Consider the following 13122-nt stretch of genomic DNA (forward strand, 5'->3'; position numbering starts at 1 on the left):
CTTGTGTTGCTGGTCAGTCACTAGCTAATGCTCTTGGCAAGGGCCAACTTGTAGTTGACGAGGACTTAGACTCGGCTATCCCCACGATCACTTCCAACTCTGCAATCTCATGATGAACTATAACTCCTGCCGCTTTTTATGGGAGATCTTTCCAATCCTGTCCAAAACTCATATTGATGCCCCTGTGAGATTTTTCTATATGGGAGCTGAAGTGAAGGGGGAAAAAGTGTTTGTTGGTATTTTCTCTCCTAAAAAAAGAGATTCGGTCAGGGCCACTCTTGTCAATCATGAGGGAAAAATAGACTCTAAAAACTCACAAATTTCAGCTACAAGTGTGGCTCTTTCTCTCTTGTGGTTTAGTACATCACTGCAGAACACTGGTCTGGGAAAGGGAGCTCTGAACCAGCTGCAGATGGAGAAAACGGATAGACCTCTCCCCATGCCCCCTCCACACACTCACCGTCCACTCTTTACTGCATGTCCCACCCTCCCTTCCCTCTTGTGCAGGAAAGGAAGGTTTTCTGCATCTGAGGTCAAGATATGGCTGCATCTGGCCACATCCAGTACACTGACCACAGCAAGTGGTGGCCTCACTTCCTCCTTGGGAAGTCACGCGGGCCGATGCAGATCACTGTTGGTCATTGCCCAAACGGGAAAGAACATTTTTTCCCCAGATCATTATTAAGAATTTTATACAATCACACATGCTCATCTCTCTCACGTGCAGACATACACTCCCAAAGAGAAAAACTCATCCCTGAGTATTGGGTCATAAATTATATGAGGTACATTTCATTATAAAGTACATTTCTTTAGTCCTTTATGAATGCTCTCCACTTACCCCAGGGGGGTTGTAATGTACACTGACATCTTACTTTCTTCCAAGAAGCATTCCCTCGAATTGTTTAGTATGTGGGGCCTGGCTGGGCAAACAAACCTATGCTAGAAAATGAAGGCAGTCGACTCTTATAAATGGGAATACAATCACGCATCTATGCTTGGGCTCCAGGGAGCTCACATATAATCTTTAGAAAAGCTGGGTAAGTAAACATCAGAGAAAGAAAGGTCTGATGGAGAAAGGAGTCTGCATAAACAGTAAAATGCATAATTGCTATGGTCCAGGAAAATTGGAAGCCAAGTGATTCTAAAGCCGGAAAACCATGAATGAGTATTTAACAAGTCAGTCCTCATTATGTCTGATTTTTAATTTTGATGGCTTACTGTATCAGTCCGTCCCCCTCCCAGCCCCCATCTGATCCTTTCTAAGGTACATTCTCTTAAAGTGGAAAACCGTGGAAAGGTAAAAACTGAGCAATTTAGAGACCACATTGAGGCCTTTCCACTTTCATCAGCTAAGAAAACCAGCAGCAGCAGAGGCAGGGGCAGGATCTTTGAGCGCTTGGGTTTTATTGAAACTGAAATAGTTCAGTTTTACCTTGCAGAAGATCAGAAACCAAAGCTCATAAAATTGAACTCAGATGAAGAACACTCCTGTCTTTGGAGTGCTACTAAACAATCTGCAAATTATTTAAATTAAACCAACCCAGCCTTCAACATCTGCACACAAAATGCTTAAATTCCAAGTGCAACTTTACTGGCATAAGAAAATAATAAGGGGAGTTCAATTTGTGTCAGCATGGCTCAGGAAAATAAGATATCATGTCTTGCTGTCTGCTTGATGTCAACTTCTCAGATGCGAGCCCTAATGCCTCATCCTAGACTGTCCGCACCAGAGCCTGCCAAAGAGAGGAGTTCAGCCAAAGTTCACCAAGCTACTACCAAATAGCTTTTCCCCCTCCTTTTTCAATCATTAGAAACCTTCTGTTTTATATTGTGCACACGTGATCGTATCTACCTCTTAAAACATATATAACTCTATTAGCTTCTCCTATTCCTTGGGAACACTGTCAATTCTTTTCTGTGATGAGTTTGTTCCATGGCTTAGAGGTATTCAACTTTTAAACTTCCACTGCATTTACTGGATCCTATCTGAAATGCTTGGTCAGGAGACACAGATAAAATCTGTAATATTCATGATGACTTGAAAATAATTCTTTTTTAAATAAACAAATAAATAAGTAGGAAAAAAAGCAGACCAAGCAATTACTGTCTGAGAGGGCTTCAGAAATGCTTTTTCAGCCCTCTCTTCCTCCTCATTCAAATCAGAAGCTTACTTAGGGCTTACCAGAGAACCTGTGCTAAGACTAGCATCCAATCCTCCAAAAAATCCCCAGCACAGTTCTAACCTCCCCTTCAGCTGGGCTCTTGAGACGACCAACAGGGTAATTACACAGACCGTTTTTCTCATTTTCGTTGTTTAGTCTTGATTTACTTTAAATGACTGCAACTCTCATTCCTCCCAGTGAAATTGTGCACCCACACTTTTAATCATACAAAACCAACATTTTAATGCTGCTGGGTGATGTATCAATTTAGGGTCCTGGATGACCAAAGAGCTAGAATTTCACTCATCAGCAGAAATGCAGCTTTAGTAGGTGTGTGAAGACAAAAATAAGCGCAGCGAAGTCTTTGATCTACTGCGTACATGTTCTATAAAAATACCTTTCCTATAGTGTAACATGTCACATTTAATCTATGTTCCATCTTTCCCATCTATCTTCCAACCATCACTTGGTCCTTTTTTTAAAGAACCAAACACCAATGCTCTAAACAGCCTTGTGGGAGCAAAATCTTCTTTGTTTCCACTTGGTGATGTGCTTAGGGTGGGGTGGGAAAACCTCAACAAGCAGCAGGAAGAGCAGCGCCCTGGCCTAGAACGTTCAAACTCGATACAGGGCTACTCCCTTCTTACTGTTTCAAAGACAATTAAAATGTTGAAATTCACATTTCAGGTAAGTCATAGCTGATTATAAACCAGTTATATAAAAAAAAGTTTCCTTTACAATTAGCTTTGATTTAGACAACTTTCAAACTCATGTTAAATATTTGTCTACCAATTGCTGAGAATGGTTTCTCGAAGCAATTTGGATAAATTAGTACACATCAACCTGGTCTGAATACAAACAAAAGTGAAACAAATCCTAAAGTATAGCAATATTAAAAGTAAAATCTTATCCTATGCTGATTGTTATTAGCTTGATTTCTTTTCATCTTTCATATCGTAAAATAATTCAGCTTAAGCACTGCATGTAAAGGAGCTGGTCTACTGATTCATATTTCACTTAATCTGGTATCAATTACTGGCTGAGATTTGGAAAATTCAATGTCTGTGTAGATGAAATGCTTTAATACCTTAGATAGTAGCTGGTTTCTGGGTTCAGCCTGAAATGGCATGGTCAGAAAAGTTTAAAATATTTTTGCTAGATTCAAAGATGAGCAAGATTAAAAATTCCCAAATGTGTATTCTGGAATCCCTCCAAAAACATTCCATCTTTATTCATTATTGGATATTGTCTTGATTAAAATTCCTGTTGGTTTGTTCTATGGTTAAGTAGTAATCTTGTATCTTAGCATTTGGAATGTATTGGTATCATGTGACGAGCACAGAGCCCGAATGAATATAGAGAGATCTCTTTCACAAGTCAACAAGGAGGACTTGGAGCGTTCAGATTTCAGCAGAGCTGTTTGGGGGGAGATGGGGGTTATCTGCTGAGCACATTCTTTCCAAAAAGTGAGTCAGAAAGAGAACTGTTCAAAGCAAAATGATTTTTCCTACAACACCAACGTCCTGAATCAAGGCAGATTTCTCTAGAGGAAATAAGATATTTTCCCTTTTCTTTTTCTTTATCTCTTTTGTTCTATTTCTAGCATTTGGTGCCCTTTATTGCTAGTTTCACCCAGTAACATGTGAAAAATGTACTCGACAATGCAAAGCAGATGACTTGGTCACCATCTTCTGAGTCACCATTCTGTTCTCTGCATTCCTGCAGATGCCTTTCAAAACCAGAAAATGATTCTGTTAGGAGCTAGAGAGAAGGAAAATAAAAATGAAAAAAAAAGAAGTGCCTACTGAAACAGCCAACACAGATACTTTTGTGACTTCTCCCCACACTGGCAACCTGCTTGGCACTGGGTGTTCCCAGGGAGTTTAGGCCCAGACTCGAAGTCTGGAGAAGGTCTGGGAGAGCAGAGAACCTCACTTTGGCAGGCTTGGCTGGCCTTTCATTTTATTTTACATCTTAATGGTTCCATGGAAGTGAGCTCTGTGACAGGGAGGAAAGGGGAGGACATGGGGGAAGATCTGGGCCCCTTGAGGTGACGTAAGCTGTATCCACCTCTTGGGTGCTACAGATGCATCTGTTAGTTAGAAAAAGTCAGAGCCAAGGTTTTAGGTATAGACCCAACTTTTAAGAAAGTTGTCAGGTATACCAAGTCACCCTCTAAGTCCTCTCTGGAGTGGTAGGTTGGGATATCTCATGAGATTGGGTGAAGATATGATCCCAGTGACCATGACTCTGGAAAAAAAGAGTTAACTGACAGTTTTCATGGATGCAAAAGAGCACACGGTAGATGCTGTATGCCTCTCTGGGCATCGGGAAGCATGCCTCCTAGTGATCTGGTCTTTGTCTTGGGGAAGTGGGTGGATTAGACCACATTTCATTAGAGTTTTACCAATGAACTTGTTCACTGAGCATCTTACCCACCACATGTAGAGATAATGACCTAGAAGATGTCCAGTTTGTTGAACACAAGCTCTAAGAAGAAGGTTATGTGTTTTTCATTCTTACTCTAAGGACCGGTGCTTATGATAGCAGCTGCACATAAATATGTGTCAATGAATGAATGGTATGATATGAAGATGTTGAATCAAAAACCAGCCAATGCAGTGGTCAAGTGGATTTCGAACACAATGAGCCTATAATCACACTCAGTATCTTAACAAGCTAAATTTTAAGAAGACTGAAGCTCGGAAATGGAGAGTACATGGCAACAATCGTTGGCACTTGCATGTATTAGAAAATTTCTCCTATTCTTTGATGAGTAGGCATGGTCCCATTTTCCAGATTAGGAAACTGAGGCTTAGAGAAGTTAAATCATTTGCCTAAGATCACACAGCTAATGAGTGATTGATATGTGGTTCATACCCAGGACGCCTATGTTGGAGTATGTTTAAAAGATGTAATTACTCTAGCATTTCCTTACTAGAGTCTCACTACATCAGCATTTAGGGATATATAAGACTGCTTACACTTGATGCTGGAAAAAAGTTTTAAAACCTTTTCATGTGAAGTTTTTAGAATTCTTTGATTCAAACCAGATTAAACAGGTGAAAGAGCTCTTTTAGACTGCTTGGCTTGACACTAAAAAATTTGTTCTGAATCCAAATCCAGGATAAATATATTCGCTTTTTCTAGCCAAGAGTTTACAGAAGCAAGAAATAAATCAACATGCCTTCAACCCCAAGAGGTTTGTGCAAGAGAGAGATGGATGCTTGATCAGGTCTCAGAGGGCTCAGGCTTTAGTTCCAACTCTGCTTTTGAGCTGCTGTGTGATCTTGGATAAGTCCCTTCACCTCTCAGGATGGCAGGCTTACCTACAATCAAATAAGGGAATAGTAACCCTGGCTTTGCTTGCTGCGCTCCACTCAGCCGCTCAGTAATGTCTGACTCTTTTCCACCCCATGGACTGTAGCCTACCAGGCTCTTCTGTCCGTGGTGGTTCTCCAGGAAAGAATACTGGAGTGAGTTCCCATGCCCTCCTCCAGAAGATCTTCCTGAGCTAGGGATCAAACTAGGGTCTCCTGCATTGCAGACGGATTCTTTATCAGTTGAGTTACCAGGGAAGCCCCTTGCTATGCTTACTGTTCAGATATTGGAATCAAGAGAAATAATGGAACTACAAGACTTTCAAAAGTTATAGCATCCAATTAAGAAAACATTTAAGTTTGTGATGAAAGTGTACTACTTTCTGTTTGAATGGAGTTTGATATTTTCCCCATCTAGCTTTACTTTCCTAACTTAATTTTCATCTTCGATGATAACACATAATTTTCTCATTTAGAATTTTACCAGGCTTTTTCACTGAGCGTAATGGCACTCTTCTCCCCTTTGGCATTTGTGAATATTTCTCTGATTTTTTTCCTTTTTAATTTTAGCTCAATCAGAATTTACTGTTTTTCTCTAAGGCAACAAGTCCAAGTGCCTGAATTCACCTCAAAGGGCACAGAGAGTTGAGACATTTCTCTCGTGCATACATTTCTAGGGTTGGCCCCAGATATGAAACATAATTATGGTGCTCTCTTGCCTGATATTAGACAAGTCTGAGGAGGCCTGGCGTACATTCCTTGGGCTCATGAGTAATTATGGTGCTGGTGATGATCAGCTACTTTATAAGGTCTTGAGTGGCTGAGATTCTAGTTTTTATGTAATGCACATAGCCCATGAATTTAATTACCACCATCTTGGTGCCTGACAAATATGCTTCACTTGTAAGCCTTGTATGTATTTATGTTCAGGTGGGACTAGAAGGTGTGTATTTCTGAGTATTATGACTGCTACACCCCATATATCCACAAAAATAGTCCCCCCAAGATTCAGATTGGCTTTTGGTTTAATGGCCCATGCATCTGACATTGTTTTCTAGGTTGGCAAACTATTTTTCAAGTTCTCTTTTTCTCCACCTCCTTTCTTCTCCCCTCCTGCCTCTGTCTAAACTTTAGACTGCTGTGTTTCCTTTTGAAAAATTAGGTAAGGGGGAACACGTGTGTTAAGTCATGGCCAACTCACATATGCTGAGGGCTGGTGAGACGAGGGCTAAAGGCCAAATGACTTCAACACCTGACAAGTATGTGGATCTAATTATGGCCATGGTGTCTGGGGGCCTTGAAAAATCAATAGATTTGCAGGATGCATGGTCAACATTTGGTGAGAAAGCAGGTCTTCAATGATTTTGTTTCCAATCCATGGCAGAGATGTGTGTGTGTGCTCAGTTGTGTCCGACTCTTTGCAACCCCATGGGCTAGCCCACCAGGCTCCTCTCTTGATGGAATTTTCCAGGCAAGAATACTGGAATGGATTGCTATTCCCTTCTCCAGGGATTGTCCCGACAAGGATTGAACCTGTGTCTCTTGCATCTCCTGTATTGGAAGGTGGATTCATTACCACTAGCACCACCTGGGAAGTCCATGGCCCTTCAAAAAAACAATCTTTTTGTCTCTTGGCAGGCAAGTTTCCATCTGCCCCATATATGTAGGGATTCACAGAACTTGAAACAGTATTTGAGATTATCTTGTCTAATGTGTTTATTTTATGAATGAGTAGCTTGAGCCCAGGAAGCAGAGTGTCCCAAAGCCTCATAACCAACCAGAGCCCCTGACAACCACCTCAGGCTTCCATCTTTCACACCTGCTGTCGTGGCGCTGACTCATATCCACTTCTCCAGGGAGGGGATTTTGAGCACCTATGCTGCGCTTGGGGGTAAGTGACTTGGTTTGGGGCTCACAAAGAAGTCATTCAGGCATAGTTTTGGCCTTCAAGGAATTTGTTAGCAAATTGGAGAGGCCAGACTAACATGACACAACAGCCTCATGTGTAAATGGCTGCATATAGCTTGGAGTCAGGCTGCATATAGGTATTAATAAATGGAGCCGTTGACCTGTTCCCTAGGATGTCAGCGTGGGGAAGGCTAGGATTCTGGGAAGAGACTTGGAGCTAGAACTTTTGGAAGTTTGCAATTTTAGAATTCCAGGAAGGAGCAGGGCTTGCGAAAGTCTCAGAAGCCTGAAAGAACAACCTGTGAGTAAGAGTTTGGAGGGAAGACAAGCCAACTTCTTAGCCTCTGTGCGGAGGGCGTGGCATGAGCTTGGCTCCACAGCGAAGGGACGCAGTGCAGACAGCCTTTTGTCTGGGCTACGGTGTCTACTTCCTCGTGCGGAGAATGGACGTCCACTACAATTTTAAGTAGGGTGGTGAGGCAAACAAAAGTGAAGATACCTACTTAGAGGAAAGATTAGAGGGAGGTAAGATCAGAAACGGGGAACCAACTGAGTTATTTTAGAAAAAGTCCCACCGTGAGGCGATGAACCCTCTGAAGAGGAAAGTGAGGGACACAAAGCAGCAGGTGCCAAGGGACCCCCTTAACTCTGAGGAGCTGCCTGGGTGAGGCTGAAGGTTGCAATACAACTCCTAGAATGACTAAAATGGTTACCTTCCAGGATCTTGAGAGATTTGCTCTGGTTGCCCATAGGGCTCTTCCAGGAGGCCCAGCACATGATATCCTTCTTCACCATTTAGAGGCAAAGCTGGAAGCAGGGAAAGAGGGACAGTTGCCCCGCAAGACCTGGACATCTCAGGCTAACACTGAAATACCCAGTGGCTGGGTAGAGTGATGCGCCTGTATCCTGACTTGGCTGCTAACTTATTCCAAGCTGCAGTCAAGCCGTTAACACATTTCAGACCTCAGGGTCCCTGTCTATGCTCCTGAGATGTGATAATGCCTGTCCTATTTACCTCACTCGGTGTTGTAAGAATCCGGCTGGAGTATGTGTGAGCCATACATGGACTGTAATTGTCTTGTCTCAGCTCTTGCTGCTGAGATCCTGGAACACTGGATGCAGGGAGAAGCTACACGAGAGCAAGGACATACTCCTTACTAAGAAAGTCACCACATTTTGCCTTGCCAACTTTGACACTGCTCTTTTCACATTATTTTCCATTGAAGAAGAAATAGAAGTGGAAATAACTTAAAGATGTTGTTCAAACACCTTACTGTGAGCTGCCCTAAACCAGATCTGATCAGGCTTTACTGGCAGAACTTTCAGAACTCGGTGGCCCCAGTCAATGCTGAAAAATCAGTGAAAGGATAGAAGAGAGAGGGTGAGATACTCATCCCTAAAAAAAGAAACAAAACAGGAGATGACTTTCAAGCTGTATTATTAATGTATTTTCTAAATTTTAATGACAACTCTTGTCTGAAATCATCATCAGCTTCTCAAACTCTCTGAACAGGGCTCTCCTTGGAGACTGGCTTGATCATAGGTTTAATTCCTGACTCCTTTCTAAAAAGTAAAGAACCAGTTCATCTAGGATTCCATAAATGCCCCTCCCAAAGGAGGAGACTGTGCCGGAGGCTGGAGACAGAATGGGGACCCTGTGGAAAGGGGGATTCTCAGTAAAGGAAAGGAGAAAAAATTTGAAACAGATCATTGAGTACCAACTGGTCTAGAGAGTGAGGGGCATAAAAAAATATATGTTTCTGAGTGTTTGCTGTGTGCCAGAACTTGCTTTTGATTCTGATTGTATAGTGTCAGAGTTTAAGACACTCTGGATGTTTACCTGGAGGTCAGTGAGGATTCAGTGATAGGTTTTTCTCTGCACAATGGCGTAGATACCACCTTGGAGAGCTCATTTGGGTTGTCGTGCAGAGAGTAGATTTGGGGTGGGGGGTGGGACACCATGAACTAGGGCAGCGGTGGTAGAGAAGGACAGATTTGGGAAATAGTTTGGTGACAAAAGTGAAAAGAGTTGGCCATTGAGAAAACAGTTTTTTGTTCCCTGTGTCCCCCTCATCCAGCACTTATGAGATGCTTAAACTCACAGACTTAGAATGCTTGTTGATTAATTGCTTGGTTCATCATATACCCTAAGGAAAAATTTTCCTGTTCAACCCATCCAGTGATGAGGATCAAAATTTAGCCATAAGTATGTTTATCACAATAACACTTTTTCCCAATTTCTCTGAGATATAATTGACATACAGGACTGCTTAATTTAAGCTGTACAGTATAATGATTTGACTTGCATACATCATGAAGTGATTGTCATAATAAGTTGACTGAGCATCCATTGTCTTATATAAATACAACACTGAAGAAATAGAAAAGCATTGTTTTCCTTGTGACGATAATTCAGGATATACTCCATTAGCAACTTTCACTATAATGTACAGCAGTGTTAAAATTATCTTTATCATGCTGTCCAATACATCCCTAGTACTGCAAACTTGTACCTTTAGACCACCTTTCCTTAGTTTCTCTTTCTCCAACCTCTACCTCTGGTAACCACAAATCTGATCTCCTCTTTCATGGCTTTGTTTTTGAAGTATAATTGACCTATGTTAGTTCTGGGTACACAATATAGTGACTCAATCCTTCTGCACATTTTGAAATGATTGCCAAGATAAGTCTAGCTGTCATCTGTCACCATACAAAGATATTACATGATTATTGACTATATTCCTCTCACTGTACATTTCAGACTTGTGACCCATTTATTTTGTAACTGGAAGTTTGTGCTTCATAATCTCCTTCACCTATTTCTCTCCTCCTCTCAATTCTCTCCCCTCTGGCAACCACCTGTCTGTTCTCTGTTTCTGTTTAGTTATGTTTGCTAATTTGTTTTGTTTTTCAGATTACACTGTGAAATGAAAGTATCTCCTGCCATATCGATAAATAGGAAATGTCACAGCCATCAGTGATTTCTGGCCTCCAAATGTGAATGGGGGCTCCCCAAACTGTGATCCAGTGGATGCTGCCACCCCTCCATGGTGATGGCTAAGGAGCTGGGGGACTGCAAGAGGCAAGGTGAACAAGGAGACAGGATTGGCCCCAGATAGCTGAGGTGCATGTGAAAAGAATGAAGCCAGTGAGCCCAGAGACTTGCATCTTCCCATACATAGAATGCTAAATTCGTTAACTTGATAACTGATCTTTGATGTTCAGATGGCCTGCTCCCTTTATTGGAAATTTGTATATAACCTGACTTCTTCTCCTGACTTCCCAGAGCAGTTTTCTCAGAGCTACTGAGATTGTCTCCCAACTTCGGAGTTCTGAACATTCCCACCGAATAAAATAACTCTCTACTTTCAGGTTGTGTCTGAGAAAATAGGTAACACATACAAGTGAAATCATATAGTGTTTATCTTCTTCTGTCTGACTTATGTTACTTAGCATAATGCCTTCTAAGTCCATCCATGTTTTCAAAGATGGTAAGATTTTTGTCTTTTTTTTTTTTTTTTTTTTAGAAACGGTTTATTTTCCATCTTGGTGGAAGTCTGTGAAAGAACAGCTTACGACCACTCCGTGGTGGTTCCTACCCATTCAGTGGCCTGAGGGTGGGAGCTGCAGACCAGTCTTCAGTGGAAGGCTGAGCACTCCAGTCTTCCGTGGGGAACTGCTGAATCGGCACGGAAGGCACCTGCACGCCCTTGGACCAGTCTGCCACCTCGGGCTGAGTGGCGGTGAACTCTGGGGCTGGAGCAGTCCATTCTCCCTGAGACTCCTCCTTGGTCACAGCCTTCTCAGCTGCTGCCTGCTCTTCTTTCTGAATCTCTTCAGGATCTCTGTAGAAGGAGAGATCCGGCATGACCTCCCATGGGTGTTCTCGGGAGATGGTGCCACGCATGCGCAGAACTTCCCGGGCGAGCATCCACCAGACCACGGAGTGCGCTCCCTTGCTGTTGCATGGGATGGCGATGTCCACGTAGCGCAGAGGAGAGTCTGTGTTACACAGAGCAATGGTGGGCAGGCTAGCGTAAGAGGCTTCTGTGAGGGGCTGGTGGTCAGCCCTGGGATCGGGGACCACCAGAAGCCTTGGCTCCCTGAACGCGGCCTGGATCTGGTTAGTGAAGGTTCCCGGAGTGAAGCGGCCAGCGATGGGAGTGGCTCCAGTGGCAGCCGCAAACTTCAGCACAGCTCGCTGGCCAGTGTTCCTGGAGGATATGACACTGACATCAGCCGGGTTTTCAACGGCAACGATGGCCCGTGCTGCCAACAGAAGCTTCTCCCAGGTTCTCTTCAGATTTATGATGTAGATGCCATCACTTTCCTTTTGTAGATGTACTGTTCCATTTGGAGGTCAAGGTTGGTGCCACCTAAGTGGATTCCTGCTGCAAGGAATTTGAGGACATCCTCCTCCTTCATTTGCAGGACATCAAGGGCTCCGGACATTGCGAAAGCTTCCCTTTAAGTTACGATGGGAATCAAGAACAACTCCGTATGGACCCCTCTCAGGGCAGCGCCAAAAGGAAGCAGATTTTTGTCTTTTTCAAGGCTGAGTTAATGTGTGTGTGTATATATATGTGTGTGTGTGTGTGTGTGTGTGTGTATGTGTGTGTGTGTATATATATACACACACCACATATTCTTTATCCATTTATGATGGACACTTGTTACTTCATATCTTTGCTATTGTAAATAAAGCTGTAGTGACCATAGGGATGTATATATCTTTTTGATTTAGTGTCATTTTTAATCACAAAATTATGTTTAAATGGGGGAAGGCTCTTATGTCGGATAGAATATTTGCAATTATTAAAAATCACATTTTCAATAAACATGACATAGGAATGACATAGGCATTATGACATACAAACTTCTTCTAATATGATGTTAAGCATAAACATAATACAAATTATGTATAGATGGTATCCTCATAACCAATTAAAAAATACACACAGAGGGAAAAAAGGGAAGAAAATATATCAACATGTTAATAATAGCTATCTTTTGAGTTGCAAGGCTAAGATTGTTGTTTATTCTTTTTACATTTTAATATTTTTCCAGTTTTGCACTGTGGAGAGGTAGAAGTTCTGAAATTACTGTGGAAGAAAAAACAACCCCAAGAGGATAGCACTTAGGTTTCAAAAGACCGTATTCAAATGTCAGCAGTGCTTTAGGACTTAGGCAAGTCACCTGACCTCTATGGTCTATGGTTTTCTTATCTGTAAAGTGAACGTAATAACATGTTAATTATAGGGCTATTGTAAATGTCAAACTAGGGGTGTGGAACCGCGTTATCAGTTACTAGTAAGTTGCTTCAGGAAAATATAAGATTCTGGTTATTGCTATGTTTCTTCCCCTCATGGGGGACCTATGAGTCGCTGTTAAGGGCCCTCTGGGTGGGTGTGGGTAGCCTGCAACCTACTCTGGAGAAGAAGGAAAGGACCTTATCCCATCTGGTAGTTATTTTGCTTGAATGGAGTCTATCATGTCTAGCCAAAAATAATTTCATTGTGCTGAAGAGAGAGAGAGCGTGGAGTCAAGCTGAGAGCACTAGGGAAAAAGGAAGACATTAGGCAAAGGAGACCTCAGTCCTGGCGAGCCTGCTGGGATTCTAATTGTGACTCCCAGTCTGTCTGCAAGGCAGCATTCTCCTTCCAGCACTGAGACTCCAGTCTTGAGTAACACTGGACCACCCCTCACTCCCCCTGGACCTCAGGATCCTG

General features: G+C 42.4%; 1 pseudogene; it reads right to left on the reverse strand.

The window, feature by feature from the left end:
* Positions 1-10965: 10965 nt before the first annotated feature.
* Positions 10966-11907, reverse strand: LOC136163397 (small ribosomal subunit protein uS2-like; annotated as a pseudogene).
* Positions 11908-13122: the final 1215 nt, after the last annotated feature.

This window comes from Muntiacus reevesi, chromosome 3, assembly GCF_963930625.1.
Source record: "Muntiacus reevesi chromosome 3, mMunRee1.1, whole genome shotgun sequence".
In the NCBI taxonomy this organism is placed as follows: Eukaryota; Metazoa; Chordata; class Mammalia; order Artiodactyla; family Cervidae; genus Muntiacus; species Muntiacus reevesi.